At 42.8% G+C, this 12222-nt stretch overlaps 1 protein-coding gene across 1 annotated transcript in view; it reads left to right on the top strand.

Moving 5' to 3' along the window:
- Positions 1-12222, top strand: part of ADGRA1 (adhesion G protein-coupled receptor A1) — a 553479-nt gene that overhangs the window by 37294 nt on the left and 503963 nt on the right. The gene's annotated exons all lie outside the window — the stretch shown is intronic.

The raw sequence follows: 12222 nt of genomic DNA, 5'->3' as shown, positions 1-12222 counted from the left end.
TGAGATCAAAGCGATTGGCCTGTAGTTCCCTGGATCTTCCTTCCTCCCTTTCTTGAAGATAGGTACCATTTTGGCTCTCTTCCAATTTTCAGGAACCTCTTCCAAGTGCCACGAGTTCTCAGATATCCTCGCCATTGCCTGCACTATGATATCAGTGAGTTCCTTTAGCACTCTTGGGTGCATTTCACCTGGGCCAGCTGATTTGTGGATGTCCAGCCTCTCAAGGTGTTGCCTTATGAGATCTTCACCTTAGTCAATGACACTGAGAGATTTATCCTTCAGAGTGGTGTCAGGTATTTTTTAGACTAATTGCCATCCAGAAGCATGGCTCAGAAAATAAGACCAAGAAATTTTGCTGGGAAAATTCACTGTGGGCAACCAAGGCCACATCATCCACAACCAAGAAATCTCTGAATCATTTTTTTCACTTTGGTTTTAGCTCTAAACCTTGCAGGGTTGAACAAGCCTCTATCTAGTCTGGTTTGAAGATGATGCCATCATTGCTGTCCTTGAATGCATGAAGAAGCAGGAATGAAGCAGGGACTAAGAGACACCTTTGTTTCACCCATTGTTGATGTCAAAGGCATTTGTTTCTTTGTTTTCATACACTACAGTTACTTTCATACCTTGATGTAATGAGCAAACGATGTTCAACAGTTTTGGGGAGACGACCCAGTTTCTTCAGAATAGTAAAAAGGCCCTGTCTGTTGATTATATCTAAGGCCTTTATCAGATCAGTGAAGTGGTATTAGTTTTTCTCTACACTTGTCTTGCAGTTGCTTGACCAAACATATGATACCAATGGTAGAGCATCCTGAGTAAAACCTGCGTCGACTTTCAGGATGGATTCCTTGACCTTGAGACTGCAACCTAAGGAGCATGATGCAAGTAACATTTTTTCTGATGGTGTTCAACAAGGAGATGCCTTTATAGTTGTCAAAGTCACTTCTATCCCCTTTGTTTTTCTGTAATTGTACAAACCAAACATTTTTTAAATCTTGCAGTGCCACTTCTTCTTTTCAACAGTGCAGTATAACTTTATGAAGATTTCAAAGTAATTCATTGTTGGCATATTTGTAGATTTCAGCAGGCAAGTGGTTGTTGCCAGATGCCTTGTTCCCAGGAATTGATTTAATGGCTTTCTGCATCTTCAGATGCTCATTGCTAAAATCCATCATAACTTTGAACTGTGGTAATCCTTCGAGCTTTTCATATTTGATTTCAGTCTCACGAGAGTATAGAATTCCATGGTCGTCAATCTACTGTTCGAGTTGTTTTTGTTTATCACTAATGCCATTTCTGTTTAAGTCTTTTAATGGAGCTGTTTTCTTCTTGACTGGTCCAATTGCTCATTTGAAACCTTTGTACATTCTGCAGCTATCACCTGCATCAGCTGCTTTTTTATGAATTTAGTTTGGCTGATGTCTATCTGAGAATGACGGGTAGTTTTTTGACATTGCTTCTGACTTTGCCAAAGACTAAGGCATGGTCAGTGCCACAGCACTGTGATAACCTGATATGCAGGATTTCTTTCACATGGTCAGTACTAGATCTAATTGGTGCCAGTGCCCTGATCTTGGATATTTCCACAATGTCTGTCTTGTGGTTTTCCCAGTAGGTGTTGCTAATGCATAGATTTTGAGTTGCACAAAATTCTAACGCTTGCTGGCCATTTTCATACATATTACTGTTTCCATGTTTGCCCTGAATACCAGGCCAATTCTCAAAACTACATCTAATTCTTGCATTGAAGTCACCAAGTATTATAATGGTCTAATTTCTGTGAGTTTTCTCAATCTCTTCTTCAAGTTGTTGTTGGTAGAAAGGATGCTTGTTTTTGTCACCATCTTGAAGGGTAGATGCACAGACACTAAAAAATGTGATGAAGCTGTTCTGTGTATGCACACTGAATATCATGAGTCAACTAGATACAGCAATGGAGCTTTCAAAGAAAAATAGTAACTGTTTCTAATAGCAAAACCTACTCCCTGCTCTTCCTTTCTCCTGCTGGCTTCCCATGCCAGAATATGTTCTAATCATTCTCTTGGATAGAACCTATACTTAAGAGCAGAGTTTCTGATAACACAGCACTGCCAATTCTGAGTCTAACCAATTCATAGTTTAGTATTGCCATTTTCTATAAATCAGAGTCTGAATTGAACCCTGGTGTCAGAGTCTGAACATTTGAGCATGTGAGTGGCTTTATCATTTTGACCAGTATAGATCACACTGAGACCTTCAGCACATACACCTAGGCAACAGTATGGAGGAGTGGAGGCTGCCGTAGACCTACAATCCCCACCCCTTAGACCATTGAGACAGAGTCCAAAGGCCAGACTGAGTCCAGACATTTGGTACCTTGATGGTTGTAGCTTCTGCCAGAGAGTAACAGATTAGTACTTCAGCTAGGCACGTTTCTGTCAAGGGGATGTTCCTTAGCTTTTCTCCAACCATGAAGTACCCACAAGGCAGTGGGGACTAGGGTTTTGAGGCACCCTAAATTTGCCTTACTTTGCCACAGGTAGCCCCACCACATTGCCACCAAGCCCGCCAGTTTGATGCATTTTACAGTCATACCCAGGACCAGCTACACACACACACTAACTGGATCTTTGGTAAACACACACACGTACGTCAAACTAGGAGGGGTTTCTTGCAAGTGTCTGTAAGGAGGTAGTGTTTGGAGGCATTGATTTAGAGATGTTGGATACCCTTAATCCCTCTTGAGTACTGGGGCAATGAAAATTTCTGCATGCCGTGCCATTAGTCTCCTGAAGATGAATGTTTAAAGTGTTGGGAAAGGGATCTGGATTTTCTGTTCGCTGCAGAAAATCACGGATTTTCTCCTTTAATGGAGAAAATAATGGATTATACCCTTCAAAGGAGAAAAATGTAGGAAAACATGGGTTGTAGGGAGCAAGGGGTGTTGCATGCATATGCGTGCACAAACATGCACATGGCAGCCAGGCAGCACTGGAGAGCAGCTCCTGCAGCTCCCTTCAGGTATGTCTTTGGGGACAGAGGGGGCTTGGGGGCACAGGCGATGTGCAGGGGGGACAGGCAATGCATAGGGGGCTGGGGGATCACAGGTGACATGGCAGGGGGGCATATTTCTGTGCCTGCAGCAGGGCATGGGGCACAGGGCTGCAGCTGCGGTAGACTAGCTCTGAAGGAGCTGCCTCCGTGGGCTACTGGGTTGAGCTCAGTGTGGGAGGGAGTGCCAAGCTGCCATGGCCACCAAGATGAGGCAGCAACAGTGCAGATTTGTACCCCCTGCTGCTTCTGGGGAGGCAAGGGGAACCTCACCTTGACAGCAGAAGCAGCTTCTCAGAGTTGGTTCAGCCTAGCTGCAACCCTGCACCTTGCTGTACTTGCAGAAATCTGGGGAGGGCATGTGTCCCCCCTAACCTCCCCCATGCATCACCTGTCCCTTCTCTGGCCCCCCATGAGTGGCCTATGCCCCCCCCATGCATCACCTGCAGTCCCCTCCATCCTCTCAATGCATTGCCTGTGTCCACACCACCCCCCATTCTCATACATCCACTCCCTTCCTCACACAATGGATGGCTGAGGATGGGGGGGGGGGGCTGTGGGTTGGGAATGAGGGGCAGGAGCAGGGCACCGGTATCCAGGCTGCTCAGTGCCACAGCAGGTAGGGTTGTGGAAGGAGGGAGATGGCCTCAGCTGGACCTGTGTTCTGGTGAGTGAAGCGGGCAGGTGAGCAAAGGGGAGTTTTGCATTTTCCATGACAAAATAATCCAAATCAAAAGCCAAAATATATAGGTATTTCTAATTTATTTTATTATAATGATTGAGGCACTTGTAGGCTTCCAAATTTCTTTAAAATTGTAAATATCCCAATAAAACATGGTGTTCAACTTACACACACACATATATATATAGTGGTGTTTCATTTTAATTGTGAAAAAACATGGAGTTTGGGTTTTTTAAATCAGAGACTGGGATTTTTAAACAGTGAAAACCAAGTTCCCTGCTTATAATCATGGCATTTTTCCTTTTGTAATATTATTGATACTGCAGTCTTAAAATTATTGCATGGAGTTCTTTGGGAGGAATGGGAAGTAAACTTATTCTAGGGTGGGTTTTTCCCCCCTTTGCAGCATGCTTTGCTTTTTACATTGCAAGCATCTGTTACTTCAGATTATGAGCAGGACGCTGAATAATTGTAAAGTCAAAGGACAAAGAGCTGCTAGACAAAAAGATGGCTCAACTGTAACTTGAAACTGTCTGAGAACCTCAATGCCTTTGATGCTTAAAGGAATCCCAAGACAGAACAATTTACAGTAGCTTGACTTGCCAGAATGAATTTGTCTCAATTGTGATGTCATATGAGATTCAAGATTTATACAGTATCTAACCATCATAATTAGGTTAAATTTGCTCATGCAAAGATAAAAACAACTATAACCAGAATAATCTCATCTACTTGCATCCACATGGTGGGGAGAAAACCTTTTCTCTTTGTGCCTTGGTTTCAGGCAGAGCCCTGATTTGAGGTAAAAACTCTTTAACTACACAGGGAAAAGCAGTCAGATGTTATCAAAAAACTTGCAAATCACAAAGGAAGCTGGAAAAATAATTAATGTTGGTTCACCCAAATACAAAGTTTGTTGTGAAATACAGAAAGTTGTGCAGGCCAGAGCAGGTGGGTATTGGAGAGCATTGTGGTCAGCAGTCCTCATCTAACCCAACTGGGTTAGTTATGAACGAAGATTAAAGTAGCAGGGATAAGTTTATGGAGGGGATACAAAAAAGCAGATTTGATTATCTAATTTTAAAGGCTATGATATATGGAGTTTCATTTGTTGTTTGCCTGTTTTTCTTTTCTTTTTCTCCCTTCATTCCCCACTCCCCTCGCATACTTCTGGGCTTTGTTGGTTGTCACATACAGGGTTGGGCCAGGAAACAGTTTTTCTGCCTCCTGTTGCTACAGGTGTCAGGGCAGGTTTTTTGTTTTTCTTTTTGCCTGCCTTTGAAGCCTTCAGTGTTGGCGCAGTCAAGACTGAGGAATTTAATTTGTGTGTGCTAGTGGTTCTGTTGAGACAGAAACCTGGATGTTTGTAGTTAGAAGGTCTTGCCCCTTTCCTCAGGGTCAAACTGATTGTCATATTTGGGATGGGGAAGGAATTTTACCCTTATGGTGAGATTTGATATGGAGTGTAGGTATTCTTGCTTTCCTCTGTGGCGGGGTAGTGTACCTTCCTTCCTTGGATGATCTTTTGAGTATATTTTAATAACTCATTGAAATGGTGGGACTCCTTGTTTTCCTGCTTTACTTGTGGCAGGTTAGAATAGGGTTTTTGGTGTATTTGGACAGTATGCTTTGTAGTTATATGGTAGGGTTGCTGTGTAGTTTTAGGAATAAGTCAGACAAAGGCTTTCCAGTTGGCCTCCCAGGGTCCTTCCCCACTTCTTCCCCCTGCCTCATGCCCCCATGTGGACAACCCTTGCTTGGCTTCCTCTCCACTGTCTGGCTGTGGGAGAAGCAGCTGTGTCCAGCCTCTAGCTGAATGTTTACCCCTTGTGGCCCACCAGTTGGACAGCCCTTCATTAGACAAGGACTTGTATGGATAATCCTGTACTGAGCAGCGGGTTGAACTAGATGACGTCTGGGGATCCCCTCTAGCCCTACTTTTCTATGATTCTGTGAACCATAAGCTTCAAATGCTAAGAATGCTACTTTCAGGACAAACACATTTTTGTTTTTCAACATGAAACCTAAACATTTTTTTTTCTTTTTGCTCCCATGCTCTTCTCTTCTGCTAGTGTAGTTTCTGTTGAAACTCAACCCTATGTATTTCCAGATGGTCTATTAGTTCTCACTGGCACAAGCCAGTATACTTTTAGCCTAATACCCGTCAATAAAGTGGTTTTGGAAATAGAGCTGGTAGTTGAGAAGCACATAAAAGCTTAATAGCAAGGGGTTTTGTATGGCCCTGGGCAGTAGCAGCTGGAGCCTCTAGGCTCCCCCCTCCTTCCTCTGAATGCTGCTTCCTACTTTTACCCCAGGGGTGGAGCAGTGGGGCAGCATGGGGAACTGAGGGTGAATCTAGGGTTGCTGGGGGAAGCAAGGGGAAAACTGGGGCCTGTGTGAGGGAGTGGGCACAAACATGTGTTGAAGTAGGGGGGGTTGTGTTTGTGTACCTTTCGTGGTATAGCAGTGTAGGAAGAGAGCATCTGCACAACACATCTGGTGCATAGTATGTGGTGTTATGGCTCCCGGGGGCTAAGAAGTTAGACAGTCCTGTAATAGTTGAAGATTAGTTTCTTTACCAGTCATGATCAGTTCACTGATGGTATGTTTAGGGTGTTGCACATATATTACAGATGAAGCTGTGCCAGGTTGTGGATGGCTGCTGTTTTGTTGTAACTGGACTCTGAATCTGGATCCTGCGTGCTTCTGAGGTCTGTGCAAAACTGAGAGTCTGATTTTGTCTCTGGAGCTTTAAGGCACACTCCAAGTTGCAAACTATTTGTCTAGAAGTCTTTCCTGTAATGTGGGACTTCATGATCCAACTCCCCAAGGCTCTGCTACATGTTCTGAGACTTCCCGAGTTTTTTGCATGCGCTGTCCCAAGAGTTCCATCTCTGTGGTCTCTTTTAATTATGGCTTAACTCCTTGGGGCTGTGTGGCAGGTTAAGTAAGGACTGCAGGCTTTGCACTGGAATTTTTCTTTTTAACTACCATGATACTTAAAGAATGTGGGGAAATACAGAGATACTTAGGAAAACCTATCTGCATCCTTTCCTCTAAACCAGGGGCATCGAACTCATCCAGCCCCATGGACCATACGAGGGGCAGGGGGCTAGTTTTTGGGCCACAGTCCCATAGCCTGGCACCACAAGCCTGATCTAGCCTGCAGGGCCGGTTCAGTGTGAGTGCTGTCTGCAGTGCATGCTCTGGACTGATTGTAGCATGTGCACCAGCTCTAGCCCCCACATGTTGTATGTGGCATGCAGGGCTAGTCTGGAGCAGTCTGATTATTTCTTGCCAGCCCCCTGCTAAGTAGACCCTGGTTGGGGTCCTGTGCTGGTTTAAATTTCCCTCTCTTCCCTCCATCTGAGCCTGCCTGCCACTGCTCTTGCCTCCTCTGTTCCAGCAGGGAAAGGTCTGGCAAGGACTGCCTCTTCCTCCCCCTGACCTCTGGCAGACCTGACTATGGTCCCCAGCCAGGTTTCCCACCCCACTGTCACTTGCATCCCACCCCAACCCCCTTATCAGCCAGCCTTCACTGCTCCAGCTAGGGAGCATAGGGGGAGCCAACCCTTCTGTGGAACAAATGGCACAGCCCAGCCCTGGGCTGCAAAGCAAGCTGGGATGCTGGGGGACTGTGATTTAACTTGAACCATGAAGGGGTCTGGGACAGAAGTTTCATAAACCAGTTTGACCTAAATCAGCTAAGTCTCTGATACTACATTTAACCAGGTTTACCTTTAAACCAGTTTGAGCCATTTTGAAACTGGTTTATGTGCAATGAACGTCTGTTCTGTTACAGGTTTACATCAGTTTCTGATCACTTAAACCGGTTTATGTGTAACTTCTTTCCCTAGCCCCAGAAGTTTATATAATTCCCGAGTAAGTTTTGGGAATACCCTATCCTACCTCCTATCATATGCCTGATGCATATGTTTTTAAAACATAATTTATATGTAAAATTATATGGAGAGGAAACAATTTTCAAAAGAATTAAAGCCTAATCAGATTGGTTGGTTAAACACACACACACACACACACACACACACACTTTAGAAAGTGATCATGCTTGAGATACTAATGATTAAAGGCACGTAACAGTTCAGAAAATGGAAAGACAGTGACCTACATGTGAAAAGCGGACAAATACAGGGGGATCCAGTGGAGATGACGATCATGTTAACTTCCCTATTACTAACAAAGACTTTAAAGTTAAAAATAAGAGGTATGCTCCTTAAATGTAGCATGTATAAAACCACAGAGAATTAGAAGAGATCTTACCTGGAATATGGATAGGTTAAAGACGATGTTCAGTAGGCTACCCTGCAAAATGTAAAATTCTAACCATAATGAAGTCAGTAAATTGGAACATAGCTTATAAATGTAATAAGTAACTGAAAAATACATTTTAAAATTGATAAAAGGAAGTTTAACATGTGGAATCCATTGACAGAAAACATGGAGACAAAGTGAAATATTATTTTAAAAATGCACATATGTATGTATATAATGAGAAAATCCAGTTACATTAGATTACAAAGAATACAGGCCTGTGTGCTATAGGGTGTATAGTATGCACCAATTAGTAGGTTTAGAAGAAAAAAACCCTTGTGGGCTGCTTATTCCAAAATGAATGTTTCTGATGTATTCTTTGAAGCATCTGGGATTGCCCATTATCAGTTTAGATTGACCAGTTTCAATTCTTTTTTGGTCATCAGCAAAAGCCATCAGAACGAAATTGTAAGCCAGGGTTCAACGGTCTAATCTAAAATGCTAGCTAACTGTAAAAAACAAAACAAAAGAAAAAAACCCATTAGCACATAACAATGCTGAAAGCAAGTCAGCCTGTGTTGCATATGTTTGCTAATTCACTGAGTTTGGACATTTTAAAAAAAGTATGCATCCTGACTTATTTATAAGTACACGGTAGGCTGCTGTCTTAATATAACCTGAGCACAGGACAATATACTCAGGTTATTATTTATTTTTGTTTTCCAGCTTGTTCAGGTCGGCTGCACATTTTGTTATTTTACTTTTTCCTTCCATCCACTTCCCTTAAGTCAGGAACCACAGCTTCCTGTAATGTGGTTTTCACATATTCTCTAAGGAAATTGAATTTCTAGATTCAAAAGCTAATCGTTTCAAGCTCAAGAGCTCTTCTTTCTTCACAAAAGCATATTTCTGAAACTATATAGTTTAGGAGTATTTTAATCAGTTTAATAAAAGTTGTCTCCCTTTATAAACCCAGTAAGAAAGCTGAAGAAATGTAATGATAAAGGGGCATTGTTATAACCCAGAAAAGTGCCTTGAAAATTCCTAATAACTACATAGGTTTTAGGAATTTTAAGTACATTTAATTATACAAGGAATAACACCCCTAAGTATATTTGAAAAATAAAGGAAACTGGCTAGCTTACAGACTTAACATTCCAAAGTGGTATGGAAAAGAGCTCTAGTTTTATTTTAAGTTTATGGAATTATTTTGAGCTTATGACATTATTAGAAGCTCTCTGGGGAGTAGAGTAAATATTATAGAGTACCATGTTCTGTTTGAAAATAAACTGAATGCATTGTTTTTAATGTATGGTATGTTAGTTCCAAGTAAAAAAAATTCTAATTTGTGTATGTTTTGGGTGATAATTCATTTAGAAAAGATTTGAGGGATGGTAATGTGAGCTCTTCTTTTTCTTGCTCAGACTTTTTTTTTTCTAAAATAATACAGCTACCATAATGCGATAGCATTTTTCAAACTGGCGACTGTCCTCATTTAATAAGTGATATACAGTGGGCTAATGTGAATTAATTTAGCCTGCAGCTAAATTGTGAGTGAAATCAATGGTTTTTTTTTATTGTTTCATAGGTTTTCCATAACATTTTACACATACTTTTAAAATGTCTAGCATGCTACTACTCAAAATGGCTGACTGCTGACTAATTTCTTAACAGTCACAGACTAACCAATGGTTTAGGGCAGTGATAGAAACAAAACGCTTCTTGGCCTATTGTCTTAGGGACAGACGTTCATGGAGATTAGATTATATTAAAAATGGCCATCAGATCTAATTTAGTTCACCCAAGTATGGTTTAGGAGTACCTTTCCACTTTTCCTCTTGCTTATGGTCTACTACCAGCAGAGCAGGGCTGGTAGTCTTCAACATCACCAAAATCTCAAGAGGTTAATCGAGGAAGTAGATGGGGTTCCTTAATTCCCTTCTGAATTAAGGCAAGGGTCCATCCTGATCCCTTTATTAACACTGAGTATCTACATGCAGAAATATTCAAATGGTTCTTAGAGGATGTATGCACATGGCTGAGTTATTATACAGTCCTTTTGACCCTGGTGGGACTAACACATTAAGCTGGTATTCAATATCAGTTCTGCATAAAGATGGCACATTACTCAGGCAGGGGGCAGGATGTGGGCACGGCAGTGCTCAGAGCAGGGCTTCTGTCCTCCTGCTGCTTGATCAGCTGGGGTGGGAGCGGGGTGGAATACGGGCACAGCTTGCTCCAGGAGGAAGAGGGCAAGTGGCAGCAGGGCATAGCCGCCACTCCCCACGCTGCTGTGCCCACATTTCACATCCCCCTGCACTGGCTGGCAAGTGGCGGCAGAGCAGAGCCCCCACTCCCAGTGCTGATCCAAGCGCTGCAGCGCTGGGAGCAAGGGCTATGCTCTGCTGCTGCTTGCCCCCTTCTGCCTGGAGTGAGCTGTACCTGCATCACGCTCCTCACCCTGCACTAGCTGGGAAAGCAGCAGCAGGGGATAACTCCCAATCTCAGCACTGCCACGGCCGCATCAGTACCGGGAGTGGGGACTCTGTGCTGACACCACTTGCCAGGAGGTGCAGGGAGGTGTGGGATGCGGGTGCAGCAGCACTGGAAGTGGGGGCTGTGCTCTGCTACCACTTGCCCCCTTCTGCTCAGAGAAAGCCATGCTCACATCCCATCCTCCCCCCTGCCCCAGCTGGGCAAGTCGCAGCAGAGCATAGGCCCCAGTCCAAGTGCTGCCATGTCCATATCCCACTCCCCACCCTGGCTGGGCAGCTTGTCCCAGACCCAGCCCAAATCCCTCCCTCCTCCACACACCTTCTCTCCACCCTCCCACAATCTCAACAGACTTACCAGCTGGAGGTAGCTGTGTCAGTTGCCTGCTTAGTCTATGGCTGAATGTCTGAAGCAGTGCCAAATCTTTCAGATCTGATTCAGTTGAATTGAATTGGGACAGTGATTCGAATTCCCAAATTGAATCACTGTCTTTCAAATCAGCTGAATCTGAATCCAAAGCGAATACTTGCTGCTTTGCACAGGCCTAGAGAACAGACCTTAGTAAAGCATGACTGGCTTAATGAACATTTTAAAAAATCATTCGTATAATAAGTATAAATAAGTATATGCAATTGTTGATATACTGGACTATGGTGTACATGTTGGAGGTCTAGTCAGGTGCCTGGTGAATCTGTTTGATCTGCTGACAAGACCAATTCAAGAGCAGCACAACTTGTTATTACGTTTCACAAATCCACGTGTTGTCTGAGTTGGAATACAAGTTTACAGCATGTTGCTTCCTTCTTTCTCACTTAGCTTTGATCCAGAGGATAGAAGCAGCTTCATGTTGAGCTGCACCAAGTGCCAGATGTTCCCTCCAGATTGAATGGGATTCTGTGTACTCCTCCCAGCTTTTTACATTGATGCTGAATTACTGCATATCATTTTTACACATGTTCTGGTACCACCACAGAGGGTGACCCCGCTTCCTGGAGCCATCTCAGATCTTCCCTGTGCAAAATACTCTTGGGGGATATGGTCTCCTTCCATTCTCCTGACATGGCCAAACCTTCACAACCTCCTCTTTTCAACAAGCTAGAAAAGTATGATTTTGAGACTTGATAAGGAGGCATGCATTTCAGCCATGTTGTAAACAGGTGTAGCTCCTGTTGGAGTTACTGTGCATTTCATTATGGCTAAGATTAGCTTTTTAGGTGCAAAACAATGAATTTTAAACAGTTGCCATCTGTATAATTAATACTGCATTCTAGAAATAGAAAGTTAAGTTGCAGTGTCAGGGCATATACAGGGTAGCTTTTAAAAACCAGATCTTTTTTTAAATAAATATGGTCACTTCCCTGCCATTTGCATTAGTACATGCTCATTCATTACACACATATGCTTGATATATCAAGTGCAAGTTATTTTTAACTTTTGTAATGTGGCTTGTGAATGAAACAAAGCACCACATTTGCATGATTTTGGTAAATCAGTTGCAGGGATGAAGAATAAAAAGCTGAAACAGGCTTCTTCTTTTGTAATATGCTCTTACTGTACATGAGTTCACTTAACTTTTACATTTAAAGTTTTTTCTTTCTCTAGATAAAAGAAGGATCTCTAAAACAGAATTAAAGTTCTCTCCTGATGTCTTTCTTTTATCTAAAGATCTTGTACTCTGCTCTTAAAGCTCCTGAAGTGCTTAATGTCTCAACCTATAGCAAGAGATACAAAACCCACTTGTG

The sequence above is a fragment of the Crocodylus siamensis genome, chromosome 7, assembly GCF_052110815.1.
Source record: "Crocodylus siamensis isolate JL-2025a chromosome 7, ASM5211081v1, whole genome shotgun sequence".
Taxonomy (NCBI): Eukaryota; Metazoa; Chordata; order Crocodylia; family Crocodylidae; genus Crocodylus; species Crocodylus siamensis.
This window is presented reverse-complemented; position numbering and strand designations above follow the sequence as displayed.